We start from the raw sequence: 12,927 nt of genomic DNA, 5'->3' as shown, positions 1-12,927 counted from the left end.
TTTCTTTCTTTCTTTCTTTCTTTCTTTCTTTCTTTCTTTCTTTCTTTCTTTCTTTCTTTTTCTTTCTCTCTGCTTCCCATTCTTTTTTTTTTTAATTCTCAGTCCTATTCAAAAGACATTTGAATGTCCCATCAAGAGCATTGCAAATGCTCTTCAAGACTTTCAGTACAGTCCATAAACAAGTGATCATACCATTTCTCACAGCTTCTCCTCTTACTGGTCATTCCCTTCATAAGCATGCAGGCTCATCCTCTCTGCCATGCTAGTCCAAAGGTATTTAAGCTTCATTCATTAAGGTGTTTCGCCTTAGTTCTAAGGCAAAACACTGACACTGACCAAAGTACATTGGTACTTGCCATCTACCTGAGTATTTCTGAAGTCTAAGAACATCATTAATCAACTCAATAATTTTCTAAGTACACGTACACAAGCTGTTCAAGGTGAGTTAGCAGAGTAGGTCTGTCTAGGATGGAATTTCCTTTCTTCATAGCTGTCTAGCAAGTAAGCCCCTGCCTGGGGTTGCCTTATACGGTGCTTCAACTGCACTTCTGGATAAAAGCTCTTAATTCTAAATTGCAGTGAAGCTTTCCTTGCCTAATCCTTCTAAATTAAAATTTCTCCCTCAAAAAGTAAGTTGGGACAAACAAAATGTTTCACTAGAAATTATTTTTCTGTTGTCTTTTTAAAAGACTGTGTTTTATGGTCTGTAGCTTGTGTTCCTCTTTTTTCCATAGTATCACCTGCAAATCAACAGGGAAGATCTCCCTTAGCTCTCCTATCATAGCTCTCCTGCCAGCTCTGAAGAGACTTGCACTAGCTAAAGCCAAGTGAACAGTGCTGAGAGGAGCTCAGCTCCCAGGAGTTACTCTGGAACCTGAGCCAAAAAAAAAAGCTCCTTGTAGCTGAAGCTGCAGTTTGTGAAGACCACAAGTTAAAAGACACAGAGGGTCTGAGAAAGTATTTCAGTCTCTGAAATGAGTCTCACTGATTTCAGTGGTCTTTGGACCAGAATCACTTTTTTTTTTTTTTTTATAAGAAAAAATAAAACTGAACAACAACAACAAAAAATAGAACACATCCACCAACAACAACAAATAATAATAATTTCCAGAGCTCTTAGGCTGCAAAGACAGCCTGTTCACAGGGAAAAATACACTAAGAATTACTCTCAAACTGCTGCTATAATTCTCAGTCCTGTATCCTCTCTTGTAGATCTTGCACTTTTGTTATGTATGTCTATTCATTTTTGTTTGTTTGTATATTAAATTTGGTAAACTCAGATGAATGGGGGGGGAATAAAAAGAAACAAACAAACAAACAAAAAGATTCTGTAAGAATGCCTCGGGGGAAAAAAAAAAAAAAAAAAAAAAAAACTACTGACATGAGATGATTTTCTTTCCTTCAACAGAAAAATACAAATGGAATGAATGTAATGAAAATCCCCGTGCACAGCTCTTTGACAGAGACTATAAATCCTGCTCATGGAGGATTGCTCCAATAATTACAATGAGTGGAAAAGACAACATAGTCCCATTGACTGGGTGTCTCAGCTCCTGTGAGTGGTTCATCCAGGAGACAGAACAGAGGAGAGGAGAACCACCTCATTGGCATTGCTGTAGCAAGACCAAGAGGCAGGCCGGGATGAAATGGGGCCCATGGGCTCACAGGCAGAGTGAGGAATGCAGGTAAAGTTGGTCAGGGCAACAAAGGCTTTCTAATGCATCAGGGTCCTTCCAGGAGGAATTGATTATCTTTGGATATAATACAAGATAGGTAAGTCTAGGCAAAGTATTACCATTTCTATGCTACACAGAAACTTGCTGCGGGCAAACATCTGTATGTCTTTTTTGAGTAACTCGAGCCATCTGTAGTCTCATAAAAGAAACTACATCGGGGAAAGTAAGGTTTTTGTTGTTGTTGGTTTTGTTTGTTTGTTTTTAATCCTCCTGCTAATTGTTGTTTCTAACATAGATTTATTTGCAAGACACTTATCTGAGATTCAGAAATGACAGTCCATCAGGAGGCTCATTGTCCATCCCTCTCCCTCTAGAATAGACACAGACAAGCAAACCACATCCTGTGTCTCCACTTGCAGCTCTGAGTCCCTGGTATATTGGTGCCTGCCATGCAGCAGACAAAAGAGGAGGTGTCCCAGTTGTTTATCTGAAAGCTTACTCAGAAGGCATGAACTCATGAACTCAACCAAATCACTCCACTCTACTGATTTCAGCCTCTTCTCCTAATTTATCCTCTCTGAGGAATTTTTCTTCAACTAGGGAAAAAAGAATTAGTTGTCGTCGTGTCCCCCCCCCCCCCCCCTTTTTTTTTTTTTTTTAATTTTAACAGCTGGAATCAAAGGGATGTAACATAAATTAGTTATGAAAAATAAAGCAGGGGTAAAAATGCTACCCTTTCTCTTTGTCAAATGAAGCTGACAAGGGACAACTATGTTAGGATGAGTCCCAGACCTGGGAAACTGTTCAATTATACATAAGTAAATTATATATGCAATTCACATCCTGGCAAAGCCATATATTAAAATAAAGTAATAGATGATAAAATTGATTCCTTCGGGTAAGACTGTACAATACTCTGAGAAAATGTAAAATACTGCTTTTGAAAATCATTTTTTAAGTAGGCTTGTATATTTATGGATAGCTATTCTTCAGCCCCCTGAAATGTAACATATTCTACAGGCATCTCTTGCAAATTTTCAACTTTACAAAAAATGCTTGTCTCTAAGGAGTACACTGCCAGCTATCATGTTTCTTTTCATAGGCACTGTATTAATCAAAGTTCAGGCAGAAATAATTCTGCTACTTTCATTTATGCCCTTGAGAAATCAGGCTTTTGTGAGGCCCATACATTAGTCTCAGAAAAATCCCCTGCCACCTTCTGTCACCTTAGCTGTGCTTTCTTATCCTGCTTTCCTGAGCCTGCAGATGAAGGAGTCCCGACAGTTTCAGGATCTAATCCCACCTGACTACACTGGACTGCTCAGGCTATGTCAGCCATCTTCTTTGCCTAATAAAATGAACATCACAGGGTCTAAAGTATTTGAAAGGAAGCCTCTATCTGCGCTTAAAACAAAGCCTGAATGTCTATGTAATTCTAATGCAAGCAGAACTTAATTAGCATCAATTGATACTGTGTGAATCACTTAACCAAATGATGTAAACTTGGAATAGGATTTTTCAGCCATCTTTAAGTGAATCACATTTCCAGTACCATTGAGGGAATACCTGGTTTAACCACAGGAGCAAAATTTTTCTTCCAAAGCTCTGGCAACACCACAGTACATAACACCTAAGTCCTCACAAAATCCCAGGCTAGCCTGCAGAAGTATGGTACTTAATTAAGCATCACATTTATCATTTTGCCACTTGCCTTTGAAACTTGAAATATGACTGGGGCTTATTTATTTTGCAACTGTGAAATGGTGAAAGTTACTATCAGGTTGCTCTGTTCAGATATTTTTAATTAAAGAACATTATAATGCTTACAGAACCATTGAATTCCAAGGTTCTACTTTATAACAGTGCCAAGTATCATAGAACTTTAAAAATAAATAAATAAATAAATAAGGAAAGTGGAAATATCAGGAAGTAAATACAGAATTGGATCCTGAAAGTCCTGAACACCTATTGGTCATCTTTCTAGAATAATCACCCTAAGCTGATTATAAGTACAGTAGCAGCCAATTTACAGGGAAGCAAAATGGATGTCAGTGATAGATGAACAGAATTTACTCTTCTTAAGAAAACCTACTTCTGTTTCAAAGGCAATAAAGAGCAATAAAGCAAAACCACTTGATCTTTACCCAATATTTTGAGTCTTTCCTTCTTTGCCTTTTAAAATATATATGCTATTTATATTGCTTGTAATAAGGTCCTCACACCAGGTCCTGTCTACCTATATTTATATGATAGCTAGCACAACAGGGTCACCTGAGTTTATAATTGGGGGTTGTAAGAGCTGTGGGAATACACCAAAATAAACATTTATAATTGATTCTGTTTCAGCAGTGCCCCACAAGCAATGCCTGTGCAAAGATCATATAAAAAAATGAAACATTTTCAGTGAAACTTATTAAGAAGATACCATAGGAAAAAATACCCAAACATGTACCAGTTACAGCAGTATCAAGAAAAATGAGGTGTTAGCTCAAAGGCTCATTCAGTCTATTAAAAGCTAAGACCTGAACTCAGGTCTCCCAAATCCTTGGTGAGTGCCCTTATTATCAAGCTACTGCTGCATTGGTAAAGCTGTAGGACATTTCAGCTATGTGTTTCTACTTTAAATAACTAATACACTCATCAGGTCTGAAAGAGTTCAGTGAAGCAATTTCTAGTTTTCATCAGGCAGAAGAAAGACTGGGAGATCTCCCTGGGTGAGTGCTCTAATGATCACTGTAGTGATGGTCACTGAACCAATGTTACAAGGGCCAATCTTAGACAGACACCACTACTGAGTATCTAAGCAAGCCCAGACTAGAGTATGTTATAACTCTGTAGCCAAAGCAGATGCCTGAAAGATCTGTAAATTGTAAGTGTACTAATCAGGATAGAATTAATACTGGTTTCCATTTAACCCCATATAAGCATTTAAAATAGTGTAAGGAACATCAGTATGAAAGTATTTGGTAATATTGTGATAGTACAGGCAGACACAGTGTGCAAGGACTTAATGTAAATATGTGAGAAATGTGATCACCAAAATGCCAAGAGGCAGGACAGCCTGAAAAATAGACAAGGATGACTGTCAAAACCAAAACCCAAGAAAGCCATCATAAGCAGCTGATGAAACCCCCCTTCTGGGAGAGCTCTTGTCTTGACCATTGCTACTGTGTAACTTCACCTCTGTGATATGTTATGCACTTAATCATTTATGATACAAGCATTTAAAAACAATTAAAAACAGTTTTGTATATGTATTGAAATGTTACATAATGTCTAAGATCTAACCACTACCTTGAAGTATGCTGTTAGTGAGAGAATTTAGCAAAAATGTGTTTTCAAGTTTAAAACTTCCATGATTTTGTCAGCTTTCCCATCAAAGTACTCTCCACATCACTAAATACAGTTATATATACACATATATAAAAATCTTCATATATTCAGCTGCAACAAATTTAATAGCACAGACTGTTGTTTACAACTCATTGGTCAATTGATATTTGCTTTATAAGCTCCAGTGAATGCACTATATGACGTGGGCATTCAGTGCCTTCTCCTTTAAGCTTTAAGATCAAAATCAGCTCATCTCTTCAAGATGAAGATAGAACCCTCAGAATCTTTGGATTTGATGAGTGTTTTAGGTTTAGATGGTAAGGTTTTTGTAGTGAGGCAGCTGCAGGGGTGGCCTCTGTGAGAAGGGTCCAGAAGCTGCTCCATAGCAGAGACAAGCCAGTTCTAGACAGTTCCAAAGAAGAGCCTGCCACTGGCCAAAGCTGAGCAGCCTCTGGTGATCCACATTGGAGCAGATCTCCATGGTGGAGCAGGTGGATCTGATGTTCAGCCCATGGAGAGCCCCCACAGGAGCAGGCCCCGGGCCAGAGCTGCAGCCCATGGAGAGGAGCCCACGCAGGAGCAGGGGGTCTGAGGGGAGCTGCCGCCAGTGGGGGACCCGTGCTGGAGCAGTTTGCTCCTGAGGGATGGATGGACCCCGTGGTGTGGAGCCATGTGGGAGCAGTTCTTGAAGAGCTGCTGCCTGTGGGAAGCCCACACAGGATCAGTTTAGGAAGGACAGCATCCCGTGGGAGGGACCGCACGTGGAGCAGGGGCAGAGAGTGACCGTGAGGGAGCGGCAGAGACGAAGCATTTTTAAAGGGATGCACCGGATAGCTCTCCAATACTGGATGTAAATGGCAGCAGTAAGTTTTTCAGGATAACAAGCATCACTTGCAAAACTTTGACCAGTTTATGACCAGCACACAAATGGAAGTATGAGAGCAAACAGGTTCAGAAGACTTATACTGCTGTACAGGAACTTACAAAATTTCCTTAATGAGTCCATCAGTGACAATGTGGTATTGCTCATGTCTGGGACCCAGTTTTGGCCACTTAGTATTGCAGTTTGGATGTTCAAAGGGTTAGTTGCACATTGCCAGTGAAAGACTAATCTTCCAGGTTGCTCTTGTGTTCTCATGCACTAACACATAAAATGAACTTGCATATTTCTGTGACTACAAAGTGAGTTACTGGAGATAAAACTCTGAATTTGGTGAGAGAGGTGCACTTCCAAACCGACACTAGGGAAACTGCCAGGGACTGCTTTATTCTTCAGGATGTAACAGAACTGCAGGATAGGCAAACCGATGGCAAATTGCTTGTGTATTTGTCACAAGTATATTGCTGTGAGACCAAAATATGCAACTCATTTCTACTCCTAATAGAAGTGATAATTACATAGTCTAAGTTATTTTCACAATTCATCATCAGTTTAAATGACAGATCAGCTATCAACTTGCTCAGACAGCACTTCTTTAAATAAAAGCAAGTAGCATGCCACCTGCTGTTCCTCTGGAGTGTATCAAATATTAACACCCAGCAGGGAAGCTAGAGAAGTACTTCTAGCCTCCTTCAAGTAGCAATCATATTCAGAATTCACAGTGAAAATATACCTCAAAATATGTGTGGATATTCAAATGAACACAACCAATAAGAAAAATAAAACTGTCTCAGCTTTGACAAAAAGGCTATAGAAAAAATAGGTGAACAAATTCAGCTCACTTCATGAATGAGGACCAAAACTGGTCTGGGCTGCCTGTAATTATAAGTCTGCTCAAAATAGAACGGGACATTAAACACTGTATGAATTCTTCACAGTGGGTAACAATAGCTATATGTTAAATATTGAATAAATAAACATCTGACTTTCAGGCTTATTTTTTAATGGAAGCGTGTTTTCCAAAGCTATTCATGAAACCTTTATGTATGTTAGATACTTAAACCTCCTGGAAGTAAGAGTACTTTGAAAGTACAGCCCTTGACAAAGTTATTATGAGTTAGACTATTGATAGGTCCTGTAAATCTCCCTATTTGACAGACATTAAAACATTTTTTAAGTAGTTTCTCTCAGTATCCTTAGAATGAGTCATAGAATGATAGAGTGGTTTGGGTCAGAAGGGACCTTAAAGAACATATAATTCCATCTACCCTGCTATGGGCAGAGACACCTCCCACTAGAGCAAGTTAACAAAACTCCATCCAGCCTAGCCTTGAACACTTCCAGGGATGGAGCATTCATGGCTTCTCTGGGCAACCTGTGCCAGTGCCCCAGCACCATCATAATAAAGAATTTCTTCCTGACCTATAATCTAAATCTACCCTCTTATTTTAAAGCCATTAGTACTTGTCCTATCCCTAGACTCCCCAGCAAAATGTCCCTCCCCAGCTTTCCCGTAGGCTCCCTTTAAGTACTGGAGGGCTACTATAACATCTCACTGGAGCCTTCTCTTCTGCAGGCTGAACAACCCAAACTCTCTCAGCTTGTCTTCATAGAAGAGGAGCTCTAGCTCCTTGATCATTCTTGAGGCCCTCTTCTGGAGTTGTTCTAATACTTCCATATCCTTCTAGTGCTGAGGGCCCCAGACCTGAACACAGTGCTCCAGGTGGGGTCTGATGAGCACAGAGTAGAAGGGGGAGAATCCCCTCCCATGCCCTGCTGGCCATGCTTCTTTTGGTGCAGCCCGGCATACAGTTGAATTTCTGGGCTGCAATCACACATTGCCAGCTCATGTTGAGCTTCTTGTCAATCAACACCCCCAGGTCCTTCTCATCAGGGCTGCTCTCAGTTCATTCTCTGCCCATTCATGTTTGGGACCACCCTGACCCAGGTGCAGGACCTTGAATTTGGTCTTGTTGAAGCTCATAAGGTTTACACAGGCCCAGCTCTCAAACCTGTTAAGGTCCCTCTGGATGGCATCCCTTTTCTCCAGTGTGTCAACAGCACCACACAGCTTGGTGTCATTGGCAAATGTTCTGAGGGTGCACTCAATCCCACTGTCCATGTCACTGACAAAGATGTTAAACAGCACCAGTCCAAATACGGACCTCCTGAGGAACACCCCTCGTCACTGATCACCTGAACAGTGAGCCATTGCAACTATTTGAGTGTGACCATCCAGACAATTCCTTTCCCACCAAGTGTTCCATCCGTGAAATCTTTGCTTCACCACTTTAGAGACAAGGATGTTGTTCAGGACAGTATCAAATGCTTTGCAGAATTCCAAGGAGGTTATGTCAATTGCTCTTCCCCTATCCAAAAATGCTGTAACCTTGTCATAGAAGGCCACCAGATTTGTCATGTTGGCGTCACCAATTACTTCTTCATTTTCCATGTGCCTTAGCAGACCTTGCTACACACAGAGGTGACAAAATGTCTAGCAGCTGGACAAACACATAATACAATGGGTGAACAGTTGGCTGATGGCTCAGGCTCAATTGGTTATATAAATGGGGTTACACCAGGCTGGTGAATGGTCAGATGTGAGGTTCCCCAGGGAGAATGGAGGTTCTCCATTTTAGGGCCAGTTCTCTTCAATATTTTTATAAATGATTTGGATGCAGGGCTTGAATGCATACTCAGTAAATTTGCAGATTATAGTAGATTAGGAGGAGCTGTTGACTCCTTTGAGGGTGAATAGGCCTTGCAGAGATACCTTGACAAATTAGAGGGCTGGATAATCACCAGCCATATAACATTCAACAAGAGCAAGTTTCAGATTCAGTACCTGGGATGGAGCAACCCTGGGTATATGTACAGACAGGGGGACAAGAGGCTAGAGAGCAGACCTGAGGAAAGGGATCTGGGGGTTCTGGTCAATGGCAAGCTGATTATGAGTCAGTATTGTGCCCTGGTATCCAAAAGGTCCAGCTGTGTCCTGGGGTGCATCAAGCACGACATTGCTAGTTGGCTGAAGGAAGTTACTGTCCTGCTCTACTCTGCGCTGATGCAGCCTCACCTTGAGTACTGTGTGCAGTTCGGGGCATCACAATATAAAAAGGACTTAAAACCATGAGAGTGTCCAAGGGAGGACTATGAAGATGGTGAAGGGTCTAGAGGGGAAGACATATGAGGAGCAGTTGAGGTCCCTTGGTTTGTTCAGCCCAGAGCAGAGCAGGCTGAGGGGAGGCCTCATGGCGGCCTGCAGCTCCCTCACGAGGGGAGCAGAGGGGCAGGCGCTGAGCTCTGCTTTCTGGAGACAGCGACAGGACCCGAGGGAATGGCATGGAGCTGGGACAGGGGAGGGGCAGGCTGGGTGTTAGGGAAAGGTTCTGCACCAAGAGGGTGGTTGGGCACTGGGACAGGCTCCCCAGGGCAGTGGTCATGGCACTGAGCCTGCTGGAGTTCAAGGAGCATTTAGACAATGCTCTCAGATGCAGGGTCTTATTTTTGGGTGGTCCTGTGTGGAGCCAGGAGTTAGACTCAATGATCCTTGTAGTTCCCTTAAAACTCAGGATATTCTGTGTTTCTATGATTCCATGTATTACAGTATCTTCACACCACAGGTAGCCTGAAATAGCAGGCAAATAAAGCCATACTTCAGATGGCATTCATGATGGTTTAACCTTGATCAGATGCTACACCTCCACCCAGCTACTCTCTCACTCCCCATCCTCAACAGGGTGTGGGGAGAAAATAAGATTAAAAAGTTCGTGGGTCACAGGAAAGACAGGGATATCATTCACCAATTACTATCATGGGGACAACAGACTCATCTCAGGAAAAATTAATTTCATTCATTTCCAGTTAGAACAGTGAGGACAGTAAGAAACAAAGACAAATTAAAACACCTTCTGCCCTCCACCCCTTCTTCCCATGCATAGCATCACTCCTTAGTCCCAACTTTGCCATCTCCTCCTCCTCAACAAGTAGTGCAGAGGGATGGGAAATGGGGGCTGTGATCAGCCCATAACAGCTCCTGTCTGACATTTCTTCCTCCTCTCACTTTTCCCCTGCTCCAGCATTGTTCCTCCACAGACCACTGCTCCAGCCAGGAATACCTGTTGCACCATGGTCCTCTCCATGAGCTGCAAGGGAACTTCAACTCTGACTGTTTCTCTCACACTTTTTTTCTCACTCCTCACTGCTATGCAGCATTTTGGCATTTCATATATGTGCTTTCCCTCAGGCACTGCCAGCTGTTGCTGATGGGCTCACTCTTCACCAAGGTGGGGCTGTTGGAGCTGGCTGGAAGTATCTCAGTCTGGCATGGGGTAGCCCCTGATTTTCTCTCACAGAGCCACCCCCTCAGTTTACCCACTGCCAACATCTGGCCAAATACACCCAGAATTAAGTCCTGTAGAAAACTGACAATACCAAAATGTATTGAATCAGTGAGAAACCTCATAGTGGGTGTACTGGTTGTGAAAAATTAAAGCTAATTTCTGCAATTGTGCAACTGGTGATCTGAATCACAAAAGCATGGGCTATCTTCATTCAGTCCAGGCCTACGACTGAGAAGGAGAAAGGCAGGAACTGGAGCTAGCATCGGCACAGCCTGCATTCAGCCTGCATTCAGTTCTCAATTGCTTTTTCTGCTGCGCAGTTCCCTGCACCAATAAAGAAAGGCTGAATGCTATGCTCAGATATTATTAGAGGACCCTGGTTTTAAAATTGAGTGCAGAGATATTTTGGCTGTCCAAAAAAAATAATTTGGGCTAACTTCCATTCCTTGAGGAGTTCAGTATAACTTACTTTAAAGAATAAATTTTATATTTATTTACTGTAGGGAAATTGCCTAGCTTTCCTAAAATAGGTCTTGTAGCTCCTGGAGATCATTAGATGATCCAAAAATCAAGTACCCCAAAGTTGTTTGTCCTTTTTGGCCAAAACAACGGACTGTCATGAAATGACAGACATAAATTTAATCTCAGACATAAAAACCAAACAAACCAACCAACAGAAACCGTTGTGTTAGTAGCAAAAAAGTCAAATAATAATAATAAAAAACATATAATTTAAGATATACAGCTATATAAATAACAAAACATAACAATAAAACTCAGATATTTTAGTACCCTGATTTGTTTTCAGTCCCCTGAACAAATGGTTCCAAAATTGCAGTCCACCAGCAATCTGCATAGTAAGTGGCTAGTAGAGAGCTCATAGTGAATCCTTTTGAATCCTTAAAACAGCTGGAGTAAGAAATGTTTTATTTCAGCTTAAGGACAAGCTGGGAGGTCTGTTTTGCAAGTAATGTTTTTTCATGTAGCAAAGTGAAGAATCTATGAGGGAGATGAAAATGTCTTCCCTGTTTCTCCCTTGTTTTCCCAAAGACAGAAAAGTAAATCCATTCCTCTAACTTCTAGTTACAACATGACCACAAAGGTAGGGAGCAACAGGCAAGAACTGCTAAGACACTTTGGGGCTGCACCTATATTCCATCTCTTTCACCCGTGTAGCATTCCCGTCTGCAATGTTTGTTCAGCTCATAACCAGATAAGGATGAAGGATGTCACCTGCTTTAACACAGTAACTGTCACCATTGTGAGCATGAGACCATGGGGACTCAGGACAGTACTGGTGTGGGGAATAGCCCCCAGTGTTTTACTGAGTATCCAGGCTCTCATGGAGCAATAATATTTCCTCCATAGGATCAACCTGACCAAGATGGCTCAAAGTTAGCTTGGCTACGGCCTTGTAAGCTACCATCACTGTGCTGTAAACATCCTCATAAAAGGACTGACTCTCCTGTCCAGCATCTTCTCTGTCTCTCCCTCTGAAGTCCACTGAGGGCATTAAAAAAAGAAACAAACAAAAAGTCTGATATTGTCCCTTTTTCTACTTAATTGTCATGAATCTCTGCCTGATTTTCTACTTCCAGCTGAGCCAATCTTCCAGAAAATGTGCTGCCAGATACGCAGAAACTTCAAAATTAATGAGGCAGGCTGGCAATAAGTACATTTCCAGCCACCCCAACTCATTAGCATGATGCAGTACCCTTCTAACTTATTGACTTGTAAGTTGTCTACAGTTTGTCTTACATCCTCAATATATGCATATTCCTCTCAGTTTTCCTGACCTCAGCGTCACTTTTTTTTTTTTTTTTTTTTTTTTTTTTTTAATTCCTGACTACTCCAGACCTATTCTTTTGTTCCTTTGGACACTCATTTTTATTTTTCATCTAGTGTACTCCTGTATCTTTCTAAGGTCTGGTATCTCTGGTCAAAATTATTGAACCAGAGCTTTTCACATCTATTAGCAAGAAGAAGTGTTATTTTTAGTGCTAGGGGTAGAAGCACTGTATTTCAGAGACCAGTTTGGACCTGAGCTTCCTACTCAGTTGATAATTCCAGGCTCCATTGGTGTAGTGCAACCCAAGGGATGAGGTTTTGATTATACACTGCAAAAATATGATCAAGGCAATGAGCAGCTACAGGGAATGGCTGAAATCTAGGAAAGGAGATTTTATTGTACTGCTAATCTTCAACATATTCTGAAAATTAGAATACAGGGGACTTAGCAGCAGGTGATTAGTGAGCCAGAGATTTATTTATTTCTAATCTGATTGAAAGATTATTTTTTTCTGAAGTAAAGATCTCTGGAAGGCAAATACACATGAGGAACTGTTGAGCATGGGTCACTTAGGAAAAAAACAAACAAACAAAAAAAACTGTTGGCAGGGGATTTTCACTTTACTCCATAGTGGCTGAGTTTTAGACTGATTACTGAATTGAATTTGAAGAATGACCTTGGAATTGATTGGTAAGGGAAGGAACAGATGTCTTAGGGCAGCAGCAATTGTTTGAGCTGTTAGAAAACATTAATCCTATTTACATACAAAGACTAGTTCTATACATTTTGGAATATTAAGAAGGAAATATAAGTAAAGAAATAACATGCAGAAAAGGGCAGAGGATAAAATAGAAAGAAGCATGTGAGGAGACGGTATGCACATGAAGACCCTTGTTTCATAGGAAA

The 12,927-nt window shown here is 41.2% G+C and overlaps 1 long non-coding RNA gene across 1 annotated transcript; it reads right to left on the bottom strand.

The window, feature by feature from the left end:
• Nucleotides 1–1,647: 1,647 nt before the first annotated feature.
• LOC118171004 lies at nucleotides 1,648–9,163 on the bottom strand. Its single transcript, XR_004752996.1, has 3 exons — nucleotides 9,011–9,163; nucleotides 7,439–7,440; nucleotides 1,648–1,660 (listed from the first exon to the last, which is right to left on the bottom strand). It is a non-coding gene; the product is annotated as an uncharacterized LOC118171004 (long non-coding RNA).
• Nucleotides 9,164–12,927: the final 3,764 nt, after the last annotated feature.

This window comes from Oxyura jamaicensis, chromosome 8, assembly GCF_011077185.1.
Source record: "Oxyura jamaicensis isolate SHBP4307 breed ruddy duck chromosome 8, BPBGC_Ojam_1.0, whole genome shotgun sequence".
In the NCBI taxonomy this organism is placed as follows: domain Eukaryota; kingdom Metazoa; phylum Chordata; class Aves; order Anseriformes; family Anatidae; genus Oxyura; species Oxyura jamaicensis.
This window is presented reverse-complemented; position numbering and strand designations above follow the sequence as displayed.